The sequence below is a fragment of the Xenopus tropicalis genome, chromosome 2 (assembly GCF_000004195.4).
Source record: "Xenopus tropicalis strain Nigerian chromosome 2, UCB_Xtro_10.0, whole genome shotgun sequence".
Lineage (NCBI taxonomy): Eukaryota > Metazoa > Chordata > Amphibia > Anura > Pipidae > Xenopus > Xenopus tropicalis.
This window is the reverse complement of record NC_030678.2, coordinates 65,498,388-65,513,479: the sequence shown is the minus strand read 5'-3', so window position 1 is coordinate 65,513,479 and position 15,092 is coordinate 65,498,388.

Genomic DNA, 15,092 nt, shown 5'->3' with positions numbered 1-15,092 from the left:
GGACTCCAGTCCTTAAGAAGGATATTAATAGCTGGAGAGAGTGCAGAGATGTGCAACTAGATTTAAACTATGAGTGTAGACTATATATATACTGTATATGTGGACTGGGGTTTGTTTGTGGTTGAACTTGAGGAATTTTGCTCTTTTTTCAGCCCAACTTAACTACATGTAACTTTATACAGAGCTGTTAATCTTTTAGAAGTTATTAGGCAACTGTTCTGTAATATCAAAAAAGACTTTCATTAGTCTTTTTAGTGGGCACTTCATGAGGCATGCACTTCATGCTACCTCATTGATCTCTTTTATATAATTTTTTTTTATGCCATGGGGTTGGAGTAGGCATTCTGCTCTCCCCTCATTGCCGTTTCAATACCTCCTTTCATGTGTCCTTCTTTTGAGGTGAATGCAGTTCAGCTGGAATGTAGCCAAGAATTTTGTAGACGGTGGTCTGTAAAAAACTGCCACCAGTACAAAATCCTTGGCTATTATGGACTTTGAATCCTGTTTCTCTTTTTTCCTATGTTCCGATAGCCCTGCAATTATTTTTAGTGATTTCAGTTATTGTATTGATGACCCATCTCAGTCCTGCCAATCTCCATCTAACCTCCTCCTTTGATCTTCAGCAGTGGACAATACCCATAAGGATGGGCATTTCCTAGATCTGGTGTTTACAAAAAACTAAAAACATTTCTGCATTTAACAGTGAGTCCTTTTCCTCCTTCAGATCATCACCTTATCTCTTTATCACAAACTTCCCCTTCTACTAACCCTCAGCTTAAAACCCTGATTAGTAACACTTGAACTGTTGATATAACTGCTGTCTCTAACTCTCTTAGTTCTAACCTCCCCTCCATCTGGGCTTCCTTTGATCAAGATTTACTGGTAAATACCTACAACTCAATTATATAACTTATGATCAACACCCATACCCCTTCTGCAGCCACAATGCAGTTGTGCCCATAATCCCCATCCCTGGCTTAACTGTCAACTGGTATTTCTGCACTCCGGTGTACTTTTGGAGGAAATCCCATACAAAAGCTGCCTTCCTGACCTATAAATTTCTTATGGCCTGCCTCAATGTTGCCCTATCCCAGGACAAGCAAGAATACTATAATACACTTATAAATAATAATAATAAATACAACCAACGAAACCTGTTTCCATATCCAACTCACTTCACTTCATCCTTCACCAAATCACTCATACCCCCCAGTACTTTGCTGACTTTTTTAAAAACACATTTTTTTAACTTCAGATACCAGTAATCTCAACCTTTCTAAATCTCCGTTTTACATATTCAGCTCATTTGATCATGTAAAAGCGTCTGAAGTTTCTCAGCTTCTCCATTCCTTTCTACCTACAACTTGCTCAGTGGATCCTATTCCCTTATCATTACTAAAACAGTGTGCCCCTGCCCTTACTCCAGCTCTTAATCTTGTTCAATTCTTCTCTACCTTTTGGTACTTTCCCCTCTTCATTCCAACAGGCCTGTGTCAAGCCTGTTCTCAAAAAGGCTGCACTGGATCCATCCTGGCTTTCCAACTATTGCCCTGTTGCTCTATAAAATTCTGAAACATCTTGTCTTTTCTCTGCATCCATAATCTGCTGACCCCTATGCAGTTTGTTTTTTTTACCTGCAAACTCCATATTTAAAGTTGCAAATGATTGCCAGACTGCCAAAGCCAAAGGACATTACTTTGTTCTCATTCTCTTGAACTTATCCTCTGCTTTTAATACTGTTGACCATTCTGTTCTTATAAAAATGCTCTATACTCTTGGTATCCAGAAGTAAGCTGTATCCTGGTTTTCTCCTATCTTTCAAACTGCTCCTTCTCTGTTGATTTGCTAACAAATCCACTTCCCCAGTTCAGCTGATTGTGGGAGTGTCTTAGCATTCTTTCCTTGCCCCCCTGTTGGTCTCCCTGTACACTGTCTCTTTAGGAGACCTTATCTCTTAATTTGGTCTTAAATATAACATATATGCAGATGACATCCAGATATATTTAGACATTCCTACACTAACCTCTGATGTTCAAACCCACCAATCATAAACTTGCTGCTAGGATCCTCCTGCTCTCACCTAAGATGCAACCTGTTAAGCTCCAAGTAAAATGGTCTTCCTGTAAGTTCCTGGTTGTCTCCTCTGCATCTCTCAGAGCCACCATTTTTTTACAATATCCACACCCACTGCTCTCTCTCAACCTTTTTTATCCTGCTTCTCCTTACCTCTGGAACTCTATCTCTGAATTCCTCTGTAAGAAAACTCAGATTCTACATTTTGTAGCACTAAAACATTATTTTGTCTAGACTTGCCCTTAAGGGTAAATGCCCAAACCTTGTGTAATTTTGCCCTCCAATTTGTGCCTGTTATCATCCACTGTAACCTCTATGGGGGTGAAACTTTCTTCCTAATGTGGCTCATACAACATATACTTATTTATTATAATTCTTATCCTGTCTGTGTGTAATTATGTATATTGTAAGACTTGTACAGTGCTGTGTATCCTTGTAGCGCTTTATAAATAAAGTAATACATACATGCTAACTGTTCACCTAATAAGCATTACCTGTTCACTTTTCTTGTGCAGTGTACTGTTTCTCATGCAGTTTTTAAATGCATAACATGGATAACATGTCATTACTCAAAGAATGTGGTTTTCACATAGTCCTTTTTTTCTTGAGGCCTTTCTAAATATGCTTAGAGCAGTTTAAGAAGCAAGACCTGTTAAAGGTTGCTACCTAGCATGAAATTCAACATTTTTGGAGTTCCATTTTATCCTGAGATATAGAGTGAAAAAATGAGTGATGAAGAGATGGAATCATCAACTATTTACCTTGATTCTATCTCATGCCATAAACAGTACATGTGAATTACCTTTTAATTTAATTGTTGAAATAGATCTTTATTAATTTTTTAACACAAATAAGATGGGCAGGTGGCCAGGAAGAGTGCGTTAAAGGATCACGAAAAAGGCAATATGCATTTGTTATTAGGGGAACATGTTGGGGAGTAGGGTGGCTGGCACCCTCACCCAGTGAATCTGTTGAAATGAAATAGTCTTTAAGTGTTTAGGGCGTAGAGGGGAGTCTCCAAAAAACAGGCAATAAGGGTTATGATGGCAAGTAATAACTGTTGGGTGAGAAAGGCTTACAGTGGCTTGCAAAAGTATTCAGCCCCCTTGAACTTTTCCACATTTTGTCACATTACAGCCACAAACATGAATCAATTTTATTGGAATTCCACGTAAAAGACCAATACAAAGTGATGTACATGTGAGAAGTGGAATGAAAATCATACATGACTCCAAACATTTTTTACAAATAACTGCAAAGTGGGGTGTGCGTAATTATTCAGCCCCCTTTGGTCTGAGTGCAGTCAGTTGCCCATAGACATTGCCTTATGAGTGCTAATGACTAAATAGAGTGCACTTGTGTGTAATCTAATGTCAGTACAAATACAGCTGCTCTGTGACGGCCTCAGAGGTTGTCTAAGAGAATATTTGGAGCAACAACACCATGAAGTCCAAAGAACACACCAGACAGGTCAAGGATAAAGTTATTGAGAAATTTAAAGCAGGCTTAGGCTACAAAAAGATTTCCAAAGCCTTGAACATCCCATGGAGCACTGTTCAAGCGATCATTCAGAAATGGAAGGAGTAAGGCACAACTGTAAACCTACCAAGACAAGGCCGTCCACCTAAACTCACAGGCCGAACAAGGAGAGCGCTGATGTGCAAAGCTGGTAGAGACATACCCTAAAAGACTGGCAGCTGTAATTGCAGCAAAAGGTGGTTCTACAAAGTATTGACTCAGGGGGCTGAATAATTACGCACACCCCACTTTGCAGTTATTTATTTGTAAAAAATGTTTGGAATCATGTATGATTTTCGTTCCACTTCTCACATGTACACCACTTTGTATTGGTCTTTCACGTGGAATTCCAATAAAATTGATTCATGTTTGTGGCTGTAATGTGACAAAATGTGGAAAAGTTCAAGGGGGCCGAATACTTTTGCAAGCCACTGTAACTTTCTCCCAGTCTGGTGTTAGCATGTGCAGGAGAACTAGTGCTGGGGATAGTGTGAGGGAAATGTCCAATTTGGATTCCATGAATTGGGAGAGTTCCTGCCAGGTCCCTTGAATCACTGGACAGTCCCAGAAGATGCGAGCTATGGTCCCAATGGAACCACATTGTCTCCAACATAAAGCCGAGACTAAGACTTTAAACTGAGGAATCGTCGTACTCTCTCCCAGTCGTCTGCTTTCAGTTGTAATTGTCAGCTTCCCATTTAAGCATTGGCTTCCCTTTCTCTGGGGAGTGTCCCAGGAGTAGCTTTTCATACAATGTCATAACCATGCCTTTACAGGGTTTTTCTCCTGCACAAATTGTTTTGCAGGTGGTAGGGGGAGGCAAGGGAAATTTTGCCTGGGAAGTCAGGTAGTGTCAAGCTTGTAGGTATTTGTAGTGATCTGCAGTTAGGAGTGCAAATTTCTGGATCAGCTCCCAAACATGCATATGTGCCTATTGTGCACCATATATTTTACATGTGTGATCCCTTGGGTTATCCAATTTCCTAAAGAGAGAAAGGGGATATCATCCTCTATCCCCTGTAGTGGGAGAAGGGGCAAGAGGCTACATTTAAATGGTTTGTTTGCGGACCTTCTTCCAGATCTGGAGTAAGCTGTGTACTCCACATTGCAGACAGGGTGGTCTAGATGAAACTGTTTATATGCTGAGGTAAAGTACTGTGACAGGGCACCGAGAGAAACAACAGATAAAGCAATGCATCTAATAATTGGATAAAAAAACAAACTGGAGCAAAGAAAAGAATAGGACAAATGCAATTAGCACAAAAAATGCTATATAGACATGTTCGTGTAAAACCAGTTCCTGTACATTCTCTGTACAGAAACTGGTTTTACAAATACATTTAAGATGTACAATAATTTTTTTTACCCTAACCTAGTGTGTAAACATTTCTGCAAAACCTGTTGAGGGGGGTTGTCACCTAGCATGTAATTCAACATTTTTGAAGCTCTTGTTCATCCTGACCCATAAAGTAAAAAAACAGTGATGAAATACTTAGATTTAACATATATGAAGGGGTCTGTAGCATACTTCTACAGTTAACTTGCCTGCAGCTTACCATTCAATTTCAGCCCTCATTCTCCAACAGAACTTTTTCCTTTATACTGGGTTTTAATTTCCCCGATGCTCAGTCTTGTGACTTCTTGTGCCCTAACTCAATAAATAACAAAAACAGTTTTTGTGACAACAATAAGCAAAACAACCTATTCATTAAAGGGGTGGCTTACCTTCAAAACTAAATTGTTTCTATGTGTCTCTCTCTCTCTCCTGTAAATGAGTATTTTTACAATATATTTGCATTAACAAAAATAACTGGTTTAGGAGCAACCCCTACAAAAGACGGGTGTCTGCATTAAAGGGGGAGCAAAATCATCCAAAAGCAACTCAAACTAAACCTGCATTGAATAACTAAACACTAAAGTGATATCAGATCTGAAACACGATTCATAAAAAATTATTATTTTGGAAAACCCCAGCAAGCCACCCAGAGTGCATGAAAAAGTGTATAAATAATAAAAATGTGTTGCACCATGCATAGCACAAAATAATTTGATGTCATTTGGGGAAAAAAAGTCTCTATTTTTATGCCCCAGTCCTGTCATTAACAGTAGCACAAGATCATTATTGGGTCTTTGGGAACTCATCTGATTTTCTTGTACTTCTAATACCACACACATATTAGTTCAGATGAGATAAAGGCTGCAGAACTTCTCTCTCTTGTAATGGGTGGGGGTTAAAGTCCTTCTTTAAAAAGTAATAAATGAAATACCAAAGACAAGTGCCCACTTATGTGGCTAAGTTTAAATTCATTATAAGGTCTAAAAAATCCCACATGTCAAAAAAGTTGTGCGGTAGCCAAATTTTGCAAATTGTTTTACCGTTTCACGATTTTTTCACAGACAGATTAACTCATCACTATTAACAAGACAATAAATAGATATATTTGATTTGGGCAGAGGTGCCAATCAACAGGAGATAACAAAGTTTACAGGAAGCAATATAAACCAAAATACCTGCCTTCTCCTAACAGACTATGATAACTCAGATAGTGGATTCATGGGTTCTCTTGGTGTAGCAGAAAGGTAGCTATGCCCTCCCCCCTTACTGCACAATAATGAACACTCACAATAATGAACACTCACATCATTTTACACACGCATGCAGGCAGACTCACACTCTCACACACACACACACACACACACACACAAAGAGACAAGCAGATTCAGCCCCTTCTGCCCAACACTGAATCAGAGCCAGATTCTACAGTAGCTATTTTAGGAAATCCTCACTAGAAATGCAAGTGTGCTATGTGATATAACACAGGTTGTACCTCCATTCTGCCTCACTTTTAAAGTTTGTTCTCACAGAAATCTTCACTCGCACCTCCGCCCTGCTTCCTCAGTTATCCCACATCAACCCTCAGTCATCCCGCCCATCTCGCTTAATTATCCAACATTCTCCCTCAGTTATCAACTGTTGTACTTTGTTTCTTTTTTTTGCCAAAATCCCTGTTAGTGTGTGATTTAAATGATTCCGACCATGGAAATTTAATTAAACATTTAAGACAACCCTAATACTAAATGTTAATAATCCAGATTCCTGTCTGTAAATTAATATTTTTATTCATGCTTGTTAAGTCATTTAACTTTTAATTTGACACAGTTTGTCATTGTGTGCTTTGGATGATCATTTACTACGGGGCCCATTTATCAAAGTCCGAATGAGAAAAATTAGTAGTTTTTCTAATTTATGGAACTTTGTGTTATTTTCACTATATTTGTTAAATATAGTGGAATTATAGTGACTTTCTTTTGGCCAGGTTGGAGCTGCAGAGTACTATTGAGTCCTATGGAAAGCTTCTGAAATCATGCATTGAAGCTTCAATGTTTTAAAGTCAGAAAGGTTTCGCGCCATTTACGATTGTTCGGATATGAAAATTTCATAACTTTTTGGATAGCAACCACAAAACTTTTGCAAGATCATGATACAAATTTTCACGCAATTAACGCACATCAGAAATTATCGTATTTACTCCAGACTTTTGCCAATCGTACTTTTAAACATCCAAAATTCGGACTTTGATAAATGTGCCCCTATATGTGCCAGATGAAACGTTGTATATATGCAATTAAATACTAACAAGCATGAATAAAATCACTGATTTGCATATAAGGACATGGCATTAATTGCATTTTGTACTTGGGCTTTACTTTAATAAAAGCGAAAGCCCTAGTTACATTTCAGCAGTTGAAATCCAGATTTTATTTAAGAACTAACAGACAGCAGACAAAAGGGGAATGAAGGAGGAGAGCAGAAACTGAGGGAGGATGAATGAAGGTTGAGGGCAGATAACTGAGGAAGGATATGGGATGACTGAGGGGGATGTCAGATAAATGATTGAGGAGGGCGGAGGTGTGAGTGTATATTTCTATGTGAAAGTGAGGGAGAGCGGAGGTATGACTAGTGTTTTCTTTAAATGAGTAAGCTAATCTGCTGCAAAATCACAGGCATGAGTACAAGGAGATCGCTTGAAGCACTCACGTTTCTAGCGAGGAAAATGGCCACTGTAAAATTTACCTTCTCTTATCTCACACACACAGAATCATGTGACCTGCCTATAAGTTATCGTGTTTCAGGACTGCAGCACCTATGATGGTATCAAGAAAGAGGCACAAAATCAGCACATGCTGTAAACTTAGGCTAATGTCCCATGGAGCAATTTAGTCACCTGTGATAGATCTCTGCTACTGTGGGTGACTAATCACTCTAAAATGCCTTTCTACTGGTAACAAAGGGAATCGCCAATGGAAAGGCCTACGCACTAATTTGGTTTTCCAAAGTCACGTGAAGTTGCCTGCAGGAGGAAACATTAGCCTTAAAGGAGAAGGAAAGTGGCATTTTTCTGCCAATAGATTCACCACATTAGTGCCACCTATAATGCTATATTTATTCTGCAGAAAGCATTACCATACCTGAGTAAACAGCCCTACAAGCTTTCTCTGTTTCTTAAGATTGCAGCTGCCATTTTAGCTTGGTCTTCATGGCTTCCTGCTTGCAGTCTAGCTGTTATAGCTCATATTGCACATTCCTAAGGGCGGGGGGAGTGAGTATTATGAATTCTTATGAGAGAGAGGAGAGAACTAAGCAGGCTCTGGCCCCGGGAATAATAGCAGCTACCTGACACCTGCTTTGCTGGTAGATATCACAATAGGTCTCAATAGTAAAAAGTCTGGCTTGGGACTCCACCAGTTACACTAGTTGGAGAAACAATAGCGTGTATGAAAGCTGTTCTAATGTGTACTGGTTTATCAGAAAGCTCAGGATCAGGAACAATGCACTGAGATGGCTTACTACACTCCAATATTACAATAAAAAAAAAATACATTTATTAGTTCAAGAGCAAAATTTTAAATGAGTGAATTATTTGCTATTTAAACAGTTTCATTTAGAAATAAAAAGTACACCATAAAAATCATGACATAATCCCTTTAAGGCTTCTGTACAGCTTCTGCTTGGCCATCAAGTACAGCTTTTGTCTCTGCTTGACTGCACAAAGCAGAGCAAAGCAGGGATTTTCACAAATACAGATTTACAGAGGTGCTTAGGGAAGCGGCTCTGCTTCTCTCAGCCTGCAAAAAAAATTGCAGGCTGGGAGCACTGACTGGTGCCATCAGCCTAAATATAATTATAGGGACCTGGGACATTGATGTTGCTCTGCTTGAAGAGAAAACTCATGGGAAGCACAAATATTATAAACCAATAAACAAATATATATATTTTCCTACTTTTTGTATACTTTGTCAAGGTTACAGTGCAAAGGTAAAAGCAGACATAAATCACCCCCACCAGAATTTGGTGCCAAAGTTTTCAGTCTCAATTAACATGGCAACCAGTGTAAACAAAAAGTAGAGAGCAGTGTAACAATGGCTTTAATTGTAATGCAAATCAATTGAAACTGCATTAAAATTCCCTAATCTGGTACCAACAAATCAAGAACCGAATATCACAAAAGGAAGTGGAATGAGAAGCAAAGATAAATCTGCATGTAAGTTTAAATTTTGAATTTAAAAACAATGTTGTCAAAGAGAACTGCTAGTTACTAATCTAGCCAGTGAATTAACATGAAACAAAGTTCTAAATGAAATCTGTCTTACAGTAAAAAATATCATATAAAGCAGCCGCATATATATGAGCAGGGCATTGTGAGTTATAAGGGGATCAGGTCAAGATGCAGTTAATTGTAAGTTAATAGAACATGCACCTAAAGTAGAGACAAGGGAGGGGTGGAGCAGTGGTTCACGGTCTAAAGGCGGCATGTGGTAACCAAGCTGGAACGCAACATTACTTTGGTAAGCCCCACATTGGAATAGGCAAATTTATTAAAATGGGCAGAATTTTTACTAAATTATATTTCTAATATTACTCTTTATTAAATGAGACACCAGATAAAGTGAGTGATATGGGTCATGCCTAAATGACCACCTTAAGCTCAGGTGGCAGCAGCAGCAGTGCACTCTCTGCACTAGCGATGCAGCCTCGCCTCGTGCCTCTACAAGGGCCCCAGAAATGCCCCTGCCCATAAGAAGTGCATATTGCAAGCTACAGAGTAGGGAGGCCCTAGAATGTGCCATAGGAGGTTAGTGTTCCCAACATTCTATGCTAAGGTATCACACAGGTGCTTGTTATTCATTGTCAGGCTATAAATACCTAGGTGGATAGGGGGCCAAAGCAAGAGCCAATGCTGTGAAATTCCTAGGAGAACTACCTTGTGTAATATTAATGTGAACCATAAAATGGCCTTAGAACACACAATGGAGGCTAGGGGGGCTCAGACACAAGTCAGGAGCTACAACAAAATTGTCACATGGCCAACCATACAAAAAGTGATACCTTTTACATTGTATATGCCATTTAAAGAACAAAGTGCAGTAGGGGGACCATTGAAGGTACACCATCTTACCCTGGGACTATAATTGGCCTCTGGTCAAAGAGTGTGCCTCACCACATCAACATATAAAAAGAAGACTATGTCTAAAGCTCACTGACTGGCATAAGTGATCAAAAGTATAACATTATTAGAAAAATACTGAAAGGGGTAACACCTCATTTAAGCCACAAGGTGGAACCATGTCAAGGGTATATATCCACCGAAATTTCAATTGTAGTAAAATTAGATCATGATTGCCTGGCTCCTGGGGGGGAGGAATATGGTCATGTACCTGACCTGGGGTATAGTATGTTTGTGTAGTAGAAAATGTTTTGGGATAGGTAAGTATAAGTACCCATGTCCTAATGGTGGATTCTCTCACGTAATGTGGTAACAGTTTTCCCCAACATAAGCAAGTCCACATGGAATTCAGGCTAAATAAATAACATAGTCCGAAGTACAAATCAATTTGAAGCTGATCTGATATAAGCTTTGTTTCTCATTCCACTTCCGGTTATTATGAGTTCTTGATTTGGGAAGAACACCATTTTTCCCTGTATGTACAATCTGGGGTTTTATAGGATTTTAGGGATTTTATTGCATTCCGTAATTTTGTCAGACAAAAACCCAACCTCGACAGTCTAACCTCATAGTTTAAATCTTCAATCCCCTTTACCAGTTTAGTTGCACGTCTCTGCACTCTCTTCAGCTCATTAATATCCTTTTTGAGGACTGGAGCCCAAAACTGCACTGCATACTCAAGGTGAGGCCTTACCGGGGACCTATAAAGAGGCAAAATTATGTTTTCATCCCTTGAGTCAATGCCCTTTTTTATACAAGACAGTACTTTATTTGCTTTAGTAGCAACCAAATGAAATTGTCTGGAATTAGACAACTTGTTATCTACAAAAACCCCAAGATCCTTCTCCATTAAGGATACCCCAACACACTACCATTTCTACCAAAGTGCATAACTTTGCACTTGTCCACATTGAACCTCATTTTCCAGTTTGCTGTCCAGTTTTCCAATTTTGTCAAATCGCTCTGCAAAGTGGCAGCATCCTGCATGGAATAGTTTTGACCAATTTAGTGTTGTCAGCAAAAATAGAAACAGTACTTTCTATGCCAACCTCAAGGTCATTAATAAACAAGTTAAAAGGCAAAGGATCAAGGACTGACCCCTGCGGTACTCCACTAAGAGTGGTCCAATCAGAAAATGCTCCATTTACCACCACTTTGTTAATCCATGCTTCAGCTAGTTCTCTATCCAATTGCAAATACAGTGTGGGGATTTAGCTCTTTTGGTAGAAGCGGCAACATCTTTCACGCAGGAAAGAGACAGGGACATAGGGATTTCAACTGAATTCTGGTGTGAATTTATTTAACACAGCAGCCTTACAACAAAAAATACATACAGCTGATATCCCAAATGCAACCAAAAGTAGCGGTCTTGCTGAAACTTAAAAACGGTCCTTCCCAGGGGCACACACAGCCACACTTGGGCAGAATAAGCCAACACAGGTAAATGCAGGTTACACTCACAGTCTTTTGGGGTATTCCTGCGCTTCCTCAGAAACAGCTGCACTTCAGTCCCTCAGTCTTCAGGGCAGCATACAGTAGCTCATGCTACTAGGCCATCCACATCTGTGGATAAATATTCCTCCAGCTCTCAGAGCAAAACAGTTCCTAACACACTTTTCCCCAGGACAAGTTTCACACTGCAGCTCCAGTGTCTCATCTCTCTCCCAGGAGAGAGCAGCCCCCACACTATCCTTGGAGCACGCTTTTAAAGTACAGGTGAGGCTAATCAGCCCTCACAGCTGCACCAGCCCTTAATTTCATAGCCCTTTGTGCTGCTTCATAGAGGATTCTGGGAGGGATATACTTTCCTTCTATGATTATCCCAACCATGCTACATATCCTCCCCCTCTGCTCAAACTTGTTGGGTTGAGCACACTTAGCCACCAGACAGTGTACTCTAGAGAGAGCATCAGCATTTCTCTGCTGACTCCCTGGTTGGTGCTCTACCACAAACTTGAAATTTTGAAGAGACAAAAACCATCTGGTTATCCTGGCATTTTTCTCTTTGTTTTGTGCCCGAGGTAAAACACCTTGCAACCCCAGCAGAAACTCTTTCTATTTCAAGTCTCTCCACTTTGTCTCTGATTAAAGGGATAGGGAAGCAGCTTTTCACTACCCCGGCAGGTGTCAGTCACACACCCTTTTAAGAATGACTTGGGCCTTTTTCCTCAGTCACTTGATTCATCACAAGGTACTCACTGCAAACAGAGTCTGGGGTGTCCAGAACCTCACAGCACTGATTACAAGGAAGTTTCAATGTAACTCCACTTTCCTCCACGGTCATTCCATCTGACTTACTCTCATTGGTAATGTGGAAGCCAATTACCTCAGAACACTCAGTTCCATTTTCACTCAAAACTGGACACTCGGTCAACTCAATCCATTCACCTGTCTCTAAGAGCTTGCTCTCAGTGGGTTGGGAATTTCCAGCTGTCTCCCGCGAATCTCTACCTGTGTCCCCTTGCTCACCCAATGACTCTTTAGTTTTTAAGTACTGCTCAGTTGTCTCCACCAGCTGGGCAACTGCAGTGGTAGATTGCTCAAAGGGACAAGAGTCCGCAGTATGACCTGGGGCATAGCAAAAGGTACAATTTACCGGTTCCACTTTGCACACACGCTCAGACAAGTCATACATGGTGCAGGGCTTGTGTTTCACCTCACCTTTAAGGCATGCCCTGTTTGAATCACAGTCATACAACAAAGAGTTATTCTCACTTTGGTTTAACTCTTCACGTAGCACCATGCTAGCACATTTTCCACTCACATTTTTTTCGGCCCATCCTCACACACACAATCAGGAGGTAGTTTTACCTTTTCCTCATTTACCTCCTCAGACACACTGTCTGGCTTACCAGCATCAAGGTTCCTGCTCCACTCCTCATAAAAGGCTAAATTAGTCTGGCAAGACCTGTTACGCATAAAACCATGCTGGCACAAACTTATAGTATTGTGAACTGCAATGTATTCAAGTACCCTATATCCCTTATTAACCCTTCCAAAAGCTTTCCTACTACTGATGTCAGACTAACAGGCCTATTTTCAGGCTGAGAACGGGACCCCTTTTTAAATAACGGCACCACATTAGCAATTTGCCAGTATCTTGGCACCATGCCAGACCTCAATGAATCCTGAAAAATTAAGTGAAGTGGTTTGGCAATCACAGTGCTAAGCTCGTTTAATACCCTGGGATGAATACCATCCGGTCCTGGACCTTTGTTACCTTTACATGTTAAGTTTCTTTTGAATTTCCTCCCGAGTGACCCATGCACCAGTAGCTATATTACTAGAACTGGGTATCTTAAAAGGGAATCCTTCTTTAGCTGGCTCCTCAGATGTATCAACAGATGAAAAATAAGAGTTCAAAATTTCTGTTCTTATCAACCAACTTACTGCCCCCATGATAATAAGCCATACTTGCTTAATTTTTTTTTACTATTCACATAATTAAAAAATAATTTTGGATTATTTTTACTCCTTGCTGCAATACCCATTTCCATCTCTATTTTAGCTTGCCTGATAGCTTTTTTGCATGCTTTATTTGCTTCCTTGTACATGATGAAAGTTTCTGTCCCAGCCAACTTGAATGCTTTAACCCTTTAAAGAGCCGATTTGGACAAAGTGAAACTTCTACTGCCGGACTGTTTTCGAACATTTTGCACTCTTTCACTTTGGGGGCCTTTCCAAGAGAGTAATTTTTGTTTACCTGGGAAAATAATATATTGGGTTTTTTTTCAGCACAACCTAAGCTTGCAAAATATGCTAGAATCTTTGTGTAATTACATTTCTCTAACAAGATATAGGCCACTAAATATCTAAAAAATGAAGAAAAATAATATTTTGACGCTGCACTCAAGATCGCTCAGAGGATGTAGCAAGGTTGCCTACACGGCTGCTGCACCACAAGCAGCCCGCACTTTAAACTCCCCATTCACGACTGTCAGAAATCACGCTAAATTGCCAGTGCCGTCTGGTCTGCCCAACTCACACCCTCCATCCATCCACCCACCCACACGTCGCCTCAACCTCGATCTTGATTGCAGCGTCAGCACCGACACTATAGCGCGGCTTGTGATAGCTGCGGGTACTGACTCCCTACACTAACCTATTCAGTGACTCGCTATACTAATTTCTTCTGTGTTGGTACCCACTATATATAGCACAGCTCCTGATAGCTACGAGAATTGAGTTGGGGAGCACTCAAGGGAATTACATGCAGCCTTGAACGGTTGTGTATGGTATAAAGGTAGAACCGCAGCATGAGACGTATGATGAGTTAGAGGTTATTACTCACAATGCTCTCTTATACTGTGTGAATGGACCTTGTAATCAGTAGTTCACGCATGAAAGCAAGCAGTGGAAAGCTGAGGCACTCCGTGAACGAGTCAATAACAGGGCATAACGTACTGTAGGTGCCCCCCCAATTACGTTACCGGCACAGTATATTAGTCCCACCGCTCCCAACTATTTCCTAACTGATTCTGGGGTTTTTCCTCGGCTGTACTTTTTTATCTATTTCTTTGTACATAGTACCTCCACCAATGAACTGGATTTCCTTCCATCACTGAATCCCCTAGATTGACCAGTGGCAAAAGAATTTACTTGAATAATTTGTTACTTATGGGTTTTCTCTCTAATGCATTGTGAAAGAGATTAACCATCAACGGGTAATAGGCTAACTGGCATCAAATTAATTGCTTTTATTCTCATTATTATTATATTTTTCACTTAATTTTGGGTGTGATTTCTAATGAGTTAAAAAAAAATTATATTGAGCATTTTTAATAAAGGTTATGTTTAAGGCAAAGTACAAATAAATTCTCTTGCATATACAAACCATATAAACAACCCTAAATATGAACACCAGGGGTCCGAACAGTTCAATGTCCAATATACATAGGCTTATCAAAGTACATGGCTCTTACAGACCCCAAAATACACCTTGTGCACATTAATTTCATGGCTTACATTCACCTAATTGAAAAAAAACACACAAGC